Source organism: Phocoena sinus, chromosome 15, assembly GCF_008692025.1.
Source record: "Phocoena sinus isolate mPhoSin1 chromosome 15, mPhoSin1.pri, whole genome shotgun sequence".
NCBI lineage: Eukaryota > Metazoa > Chordata > Mammalia > Artiodactyla > Phocoenidae > Phocoena > Phocoena sinus.
The window spans coordinates 1,547,948-1,556,457 of record NC_045777.1 but is presented as its reverse complement, the minus strand read 5'-3'; positions in this window follow the sequence as shown (position 1 = coordinate 1,556,457).

Below are 8,510 nucleotides of genomic sequence, written 5' to 3'. Positions count from 1 at the left end.
GGGCCCCGAGACCCGCTGCAGCGGCGGCGCCTCACCCACCTCCCTCCTGCCGCGTGGAGCAGAGAACCTGCAGCAGACGTGTGCTGCTCAGAGGCCCCTCCACAGGGAACTTGCTGGCGGGAGGGCCGGTGACCGCCCCAGCTGACAGCAGCCTCTTCCCGGGCATCTGGTCGGCAGCTGTCGTGTGGGACTCCTCTGTGTGCAGTGTCTGCTCTGGGGCCCCCGTGGGGGGCTGAGACTTTCCCGGGGGGCTCCCCCTTCCTACCTACCTTCTCCCTGCGCACATGCCAGGCCCACACTGCGGGCTGAACGCTCGTCACCTGCTCCCTTTGTCTTTCACAGATGTCCCCACCAACCTCTCGACCTTGGACCCTGTCTCCGTGTCTGCTTCCTGGGGGACCCAAGTTGACACAGGCTGCGTTCCGGTTCTGGAAGGATGGCCAGGGAGTCGAGCCAAGACCTCCAGGAGGCAGCCAGGTGGAGATCTGGAGGGAGCAGCGTTCCAGGCAGAGGGGACCGCGGGAGCAAAGGACAAGGTGGGTGGGGGCGCGCGTGCGTCTGTGGCGGCCGTGGGGGCGGGGCGCGGGGAGGGCAGATGTGATGCCTCACGCCCTGTGCAGACGCTGAGGGAGGCCCGGGAGGGTTTTGAGACGCAGTGAGACAGGCCTCCCTGCTTCAGGGCAGAACAGTCTCCAGCAGGGCGAGGGGAGAGCCGAGAGGCCAGTGGGGAGGCTGCTGCTAGGCTCCAGGCGAGGACGACGGTGGCCGTGGGGGAGGGGAGACCCGGGCAGATTCTGGGTCGAAGCCGACAGGAGCTGTGTGAGAGAAAGACGACGGGGTCAGGGCTGACTCCAGGGTTTTGGCTCAAATGCCTCGAGGGTGGCGTTGACACGAATGAGCTGGGGGTCTGTGGGAGGAGCGGGTTGGGGGACAAGGGGGTGCTCAGATTTGAGCGTGTTGAGATAGATGATATGGCCCATTGGACCTCCTGGGGGAGAGGTCATCAGGCCCCCAGGCCCAGCCCCGGCCCTGGAGTCCGAGGCCTGGCCCAGGAGCAGCCCGCTCACCTCTTCTGGGTCTGGGGCCAGAGGAGCCCTGGGCTGGGGAGACACAGCTGTTCGTGCCGGAGTCTGAGCAGCAGGAAGCTGTCCTGGTCGCCCGTGGTCACGGTCACGGTCATGGGGCAGCGGGCTCCGCCTCCAGCTGCCCCACTGAGCTGGGAAACCTCTCCTTCCTCGGAGCGCCTGCCCTGCGCCGGCGCCCACGGAGCCCTACCCTGCTGCACGGGACGCGGCCCCCTAACGAGAAATAACGAGGGGAGTGGAGTGGAGCCGCGGTGGCCCTCTGCCCGGCGACTCTCCTGCTCTTATGGCCAAGGCACATTTGCTGGAGCGCTTGCCAGCGTTCTGGCTCTGGTGCCATGACACCTCTTTAGAGGAACCTCTGTTTGCCTTCTCCCTTTCTGCAAGAGCTCACTGGAATATGGGGATATGCAGGTTTTTCTTTTTTTGTTCCTTGTCCTCTTTTTTTTCTTTTCCTGGTGACATTCTGAGCCAGCTCCGGGTGCGCCCTGATGAGCTCAGGGCCCGGTGTGATCAGCATGTCTCCCAAGGTCACCGCTTTGGAATAAAAGCTGAGTCTGACTTCCCTGCCTTTAGAGACAAGGCTGAATTGGGCCCATGGCCCAGGTGGCAGGAAGGAGAGAGAGGACAGGAGAACCAGGGATGCAGTTGCTGTGGTCTGGCCTCAAATGACGAAAACCAACTCAAAAAAGCCTAAGGAAAGGAATGTTTATTGTTGCCCATGGCTGAAAAGTCCAGGAGGTGGGCTTCAGACACAGCTGCATCCAGGAACTCAAAGAACAACTTCTCTTTCCACCTGTCTTTTCCCTGCGTCCACCTCATTCCCAGAAGGGAGTGTCCCCCTAAGATCTCTTTCTTGAAGCTCCAGGCTGCTCTCCTATGCTCTTGTCCATTCCCCAGAAGGAAGACAGGGCTACCAACAGCACCCAAAATTAGCCCCCTTGGCTTGGCTTGGACAGTCATGGTGGCCGGCTGGGGCAGCTTTGTTTGAGCTTACAGCAATATGGTCAATGTCACTTGAACCCCAACCTGGGCAATCGTCCCCTGTGGGTCCCGTGTGCCTGTGCCGCTTCCCCTGGCAGTGCCTTTCTTTGTTGGCAGTGTCCAGGGAGCCCCTGCCTGGTCCTGGGGGGACAGCGGGCCTGGGCACTGAGAGCTCGGTTGGAGGTCCCCGAGATGAAGCTCACGGGTTGGGGGCAGGCGGGGCAGTGGGACTGGGGACTGCGGAGACGGCCTTCTTCCTGGGCATCTGTGTCTTCTGCTTCCTGGCTGCTGTGAGCACAGGGCCCAGCGTGAGAATGAGGGCGAGAGGGTGAGGGACGAGGGGCAGCTCTCCGCACACCAGACACATCCGACCACAGAGCCTGGGCCGGAAGGTTCTGGAGTCCTCCCCAGTGGCGACCCGCAAGAAGGAAGCTGGCAGCCCTCCCTCCCGGCCTGCGCCCCCCTCTCCTGCAGCCAGTGCTGCCAGCTTAGAGGCAAGGTCACCCCCATCCCACGGCCTGCGTCAGTGGCCCCCAGAAAAAAGAGCTCTGGGGCCTTGGTGTCCAGGCGGGGGGAGCGGAGAGACTCAGGTGCAGGGACTCAGAGGCTGGAGAGAGCACAGTTTGGAGAGCTGATGGGAGGGGGACTTGACCCTGGGTCTGAATTTCCTCACCTATCGCCCTTTCCTCCTAAGGACGGCGCCAGTGGAGATATTAACCACGAGAAAAGGGGCTCTCGGGAGGGGCTCTCTGCAGGAGGTCTGATCTAAGGGCGCGCGAACAGCTGCGGGGGAGGTGCAGGGGCAACTGGGGTGGGGGCCAGAGGTAATAAATGCTCTTCTCTAAGGAAAGAGGCCCCCTCACCCCCAGAAGCTCCCTCTGCATGACTCAGGTGTGGTTCTGGATGTGCCCACTTCCCAGGTTGGCAGTTAAGTATCGATATTTGCCGAATGAATGAATGAAACTGCTTGCATCTCTGCAGGTTCTCTCCATGCACTAAGAATGCATAAGCCAGGCTTCCCTGGCGGTCCAGTGGTTAGGACTCCACGCTTCCACTACAGGGGGCACGGATTCGACCCCTGGTCAGGGAACTAAGATCCGTCATGCTGCGTGGTGTGGCTCCCCACCCAGAAAAAAAGCATAAGCCATGGAGAAGCAGGAAAGAAGGGTGAAGGTGGACCTTCATCCAGGGTGCCTTCTCCAGAGCCCCGGGTGGGGCTAGGTGTCAGCTGGCATGGGGCCTCAGAAGGGCCCTCAAATCCAGCTATGGGGGGCTGGCCCCAGCCTGGGAACCTCCCTTGCATCCCCAAGAGTGTTTGGTGGGGCTTCCCGTGGCTGTGACCCAGCTGTGCCATGTGTCAGCAGGGCTGGGGACCTGAGCCAAGCTCAGACCATGAGTCCCGGCCAGGACTCTCCAGGGCCTGTGGACTAGACCCTGATCAGACCCTGGGTAGTAAGCATCAAACCCCTCGGGGTGGTCGAGCCTGGCCATGGGTGGAGACAGGCTGCTCTGATGAGGGCCCAGCCTTGGGGCTCGTGGAAATGGGTGAGGGGGGGAGCGTGGGCCCGCGTGTGTAAGCGGGGGAAGGGATGGTGCCCAGCTCTGCCCAGCCCGGGCCCAGGGTCCTCGTCTATGCTGCAGCTGCCCCCGCCCCCGGAGCTTCCTGCCGTGGACTCGGCCCCTCAGCCTTTGCTGCAGGGTGACGGGTGGGGACTGAGCCACGCCTTTGTCTGCACTCCTGCTGGCCGTGGCTGGCTGCCATCCGCCAGCCCTTGGAGGCCCTGCCCCCCAGAGCCTGTCCGTGCTCTGCGCCCTGTGCCCCGCAGCGCCACTGTCACAGCAGGTCAGAGCCCGTGTACATTGGCCCTGTCTCGCCCTCCCTCAGGCCTCCTGTCCCCTGCTGGGCCCCTCTCGCGGTGGACAGGTCAGGTGGCCCTGGTGACAGTGCTGACGAGGCAGACGGGGCCTGGTGACCCCAGTCCATTGTTCAGACCCCAGGCCTGGGGTTGAGGCTGGGCGGGCGGGGATGGGGGCAGCATGCTCCCTACACGGGCCAGAGATGCCCTCCCCCTGGTTGGAGCAGCTGAGGTCACAGTGCGGGTAGGGTCGTCCGTCTGGGACAGGGGACGGGGGCGCCGCTGGGCCGGGCATGCTGGGGGCCCCCCTGGGGCTCTGATTCCTGTGCACGAGCTTCCTGTCTGGCTGCTGCCCTGCTCTGCTCGGGGGGTGAGGCTGAGAGGCCGACAGCCCCCTCCCCAGACCCCGTCGGGTCCCCAAGGCCCAGTGCCGGCCCTGGAACCACAGCCCACCTCCCTCTCTTCCCAGCAAACACACCCCTGCCCCACGCCGCCCTCCCCTGCCAGCCCTCAGGGGTACTCCAGCTCTCCCGACCTGGCCTGTGCTGTTCTGTGCTGGGGTCCAGAGAGCGCGTGTAGCACGTGTGTGCACACACGTGCAGGTGTGTGTGCCATGCACGCACGGTGCCAGCCCCGGGCAAACACGCGGGGCCCTCACCCTGCACGGGGGGTCGGAAGGAGGGGTCCACTCTGGGAGCTCCTCCTGTGGGAGAGGCCAGGCCCCAGGGTTGCACCTCTGTTTACTCCCCGAGTCCCCCGGGACTCAGGCGGCTCCTTGCGGGGGCCTGTGTCTGTCAGGAAAATAGTGAAAGAGCTGACCGTCTCCGTGCTGGGGCACAGGGTCCAGTTGATGAAGACGTCCCCCGAGTTCTCGAGGAGGAAGGAGGGGAACTGGGGCAACTCCCAAGGCGTGTCTGTGTGCACGCGTGTCTGCGTGTGCCGTTAAGTACCTACGTGTGTCTGTGTGCACGTAGGTGTCTCTGTACATGTGTGTCTCTTGTGTTTTTTAGTGTGTCTACGTATGTGTGCATGTGGGCCTGGCTGCGAGTCGTCGTGTGGGTGTGGGTGTGACCGAGTGCACACGTGCATACATGTGTGTCCGTGGGTGTGCTTCTGACCTGAGCCGGGGTAGGGCTCCTGAAGGAAGCTAGGAAGCTGGCACTCATCCTCCTTCCCGCCATGTAGGGACAGGTCAGGTCACAGAAATGTGCCCTCCCTCCGCGGGTGGCCCTGACTGCAGGACCAGGTCCTGGGCCGGGGCTGGGGTCAAGGGATTGCTCTAGAGTGGCCCCCCTGCCCCCGGCCTGGGCACAAATGTCAGTCACTCGGCTGCACAGGCACACACAACTGGAAATCACAACACGGAAACAAGTGCGCAGCCCCCCGGCCCGCGGGCGGGGGCGCGGCTGCGGGGCAGCAGGCTGGGGTCCCGGAGGAGCACCTCCCGGGTCTTGCCCTGGGGGCTGGGGGAGCTTTGCTTGGGAAGCTGTTTGCTTTTCTTAGGACACGCTGGCCCGGTGGTTGTGCTGGAAGACTGGCCTAGGGCCACGAGCAGAAAGTGGCAGTGCTGGGCTGTGACTAGGAACATGAAGTCCCTGCCCCCGGTCCCTGACCGGAGCCCTGCCTTCTGCAGGGGCACAGCGGGGCCGCCTGGGTTCTCCCACGGCCCTGGGTGTTGGTCACCCCAGTGAGACCCCTGCCCACTTCCCCATGTCCCTGCCAGACCTCAGTTTGGGTCCACCTTTTCCTGGCATTGCGTAATCCTCCCACATTTTCTAAATTTGCTCAGCTGATTCATGCAGAGCCGGAAAGGTCACGTAACAAGTACCGAAGTTCACAGGAAGGTTCTTCAGTAGGAAGCCCTGATGGACAGAGGAAGGGCCCAGAGGCCTGTGCTGATAGGTAGCCGTCCTCCCCACGCGCGGAGAAGGGGGCATGGAAATCTTGGCTCAGCAGGGCACGCGTCTGACGGTTCACTGGTGGTGGACCTCCTTCAGGCATGGCTGGATCCAGGAGCCTGACTGCTCCTGTCAGAGCCTGTGTCTCCCAGCCCTGCTCTCCTCTCAGGCAGCCACTCCCCTTGGTGTGGCCCCTCCAGGCTGATAGCTCACAGCTCACAGCCCTGACAGCAGATGCAGGGGCCCTTGCCCAAGCCCATGGCCTGACTGCTTATCTCAAAGTTGAGGCAGTGATGTCCCAGGTTCCAGTCACGTGCGTGCCAGAGGTGGGGTCAGCCTGTGAGTGGGGGTCCCCACAGGAGGATTTGGGGCTGTTCCTAGAAGACAGGGGTGGATGCTGTGCAGAGCAACTGGATGCTTGCCACGGGGGGCCACACTCGTGCCCTCCAAGGGCCCTACCACTGGGGAACCTGAGGCTCAGAGAGATGCTCTGTTAGCAAGTGGCAGAGCCTGGACTTGAGTGGGGCTGCAGGTTCCTCCCCCACCCCAGACCACCCCCACCCAGCTCCTGCTGGCCTCCAGGGGCGTTCACTGAGCACCTACTACGTGCTGATCGGCTAGGAGCCCAGAAGGCATGTCGTTCCCGAGGCCAGTGAGTGGGTGGAGGTGCCGGGCCAGCTCTGTCTCCAGGGGTGCCTCAGAGAGGACCAGCCCTGAGGGCCCGAGCCCCGGGCCGTGGGACTCCTGGGCAGACTGCCTTCCCTCGGTGGGGGCAGGGCTGGCCAAGTGCCCAGTACAAGGCCTCTTATCAGCCCCTTTGCCCCTTGCCCAGAAAAAACCTGGCCCATTGGCCCAGTCTGCCCCCTACCTGGAGGGGACGGAGCCATCCGGCCGGCTGTATGCATAGTCTGCGGCCCCGGAAGCGGAGAGGCAGCACCCCGTGGACCCCGATTCCTGTGCTGACCCTTCCTCGGATGGCTACAGAATTGTGGGTCCCAGTGCAAGACAAAAATGTGGGCCCCTCCTCAGAAATTAAAAATTGCAAGATGGCAACAGCTGAGCAGTAAACCGAGCATGGAGCCCCACACGACTGCAGGCTGCACTCCTGTCCCTGCCACTGTGGTCACCTCTCACTCCCCACGTGGGACCCTCCAGGGCAGACCCCCCAACCCCGCTGTGACCGCCCGGCACAGATTGCTAGCTGCCCCCTCCTCTCCCCTTCCCTGCCTTCCTCTCCGGGGATGGGATGGGGGGAGCACGCCTACCCTCCAAAAGACCCCAAATGCCAGGCTCTCTCTTATGCAAGGCCCCCCACCCCCCTCCGCGGGAGCCAGCTCGCTTCTGCCCAGAATGGAGGTGAGACCGCTGCCGCCAGCCCCTCCCCGCTGGCCCAGACCGCTCCCAGGAGGAGGAATGAATCACACTGCTTTGGGCCACCCCCATCCCTGCTCCCTGGGCATGTCTCAGCTTTGCCCCTTCCCACCCCCACGCCTGGCAGCTCCCCTGGCCAGGCCGGCAGCTCCGACAAGTTAAATTTAACGCGCCCCGAGCTGTCTTCCTCCCGTTCCCACCTGCCCCACTGGTCCCCTGCGCACAGATGCGCCCACACCCCTCCGCTGCACGTGACCCCTGGGAAGGGTGGGGAGAGAAGGACCTGCCTGCCTGGGGGTCCCCTGTGGCCCCCTGAACCCATATGCCTGCTCATGACGGCACCTGGAACCCAGCGCAGGGCCAGCAGTGCAGCAGGTGCTCAGCAGTCAGGGCACAGCCAGGGGGAGAGAAACCAAGCCTTCTGTCCAGGGACAGCGCTGAGGCTCCCTGCCTGGTACCACACTGGGCACACAGTAGGCACACAGGCTGTGAGCTGAGAGTGCTGCTCTGCGTCTGGCACTGCCCACGCCTCACCGGGTGTCTGCATCTCTGGGCCTGCCAGAGGACGCTGGGGGAGGCCTGGGGCCCACAGTCAGGCCTAGCCACACATAATCTTCTTCCCTGGGCCCTCTGTTTTATTCAGCCTGGAGATACACTCAGCTAAAATGCTACTGTTCCACTGAGAGTGGCATGGGATAAAGTTTTGGCTAGTGAGATGTGAGCAGAAGTGTCTGGTATATCTTCAGGGACAGATTCTCAAAGGGAGATGATTCACCTGGTGGGGCAGCACCTCTCAGCACCTCTGCTCTTGTTCTTTCCCTTACTCCTTCTTCCTGGTCAAATATGCATGTGATGGCTGGAGCACCAGCAGCCATCTTGGGTTGTGAGGTGACACTGAGGATGGACGCTAGTATTAGAAGAGTGATACAATAAGGTAGGAGCTGGGTACCCTGCCAACCCTGGACAGCCGGGGCTTGTGCCATGTGAGAAAGAAGGACATTTCTGTTTTGCTGACGCCTTTGTTATTCTGGGTTTTTTCATGTATGCAGCTCTAACTAATCCTAAAAAGCAGGAAGCTAAGTGGCCCCAAATGTCCCCCAGGCAAGGTAGGAGGCCAATTCAGAGTCATACAAGACATTCCATAGGGAAAAGAAAAAGTTGTCCAGTTCCAATAAATCCTGGGTCTGCAGCAGGCCCTTCTGTGTCTTGGAGGATCCCACATATACCAGAGTGGGAAGGGCCCTGAGAAGGGGGACACTTGTTGGCTTTGTTTAAACAGCATTCCCAAACCTGTTTGACTGTGGAACCCTTTCCTCTAG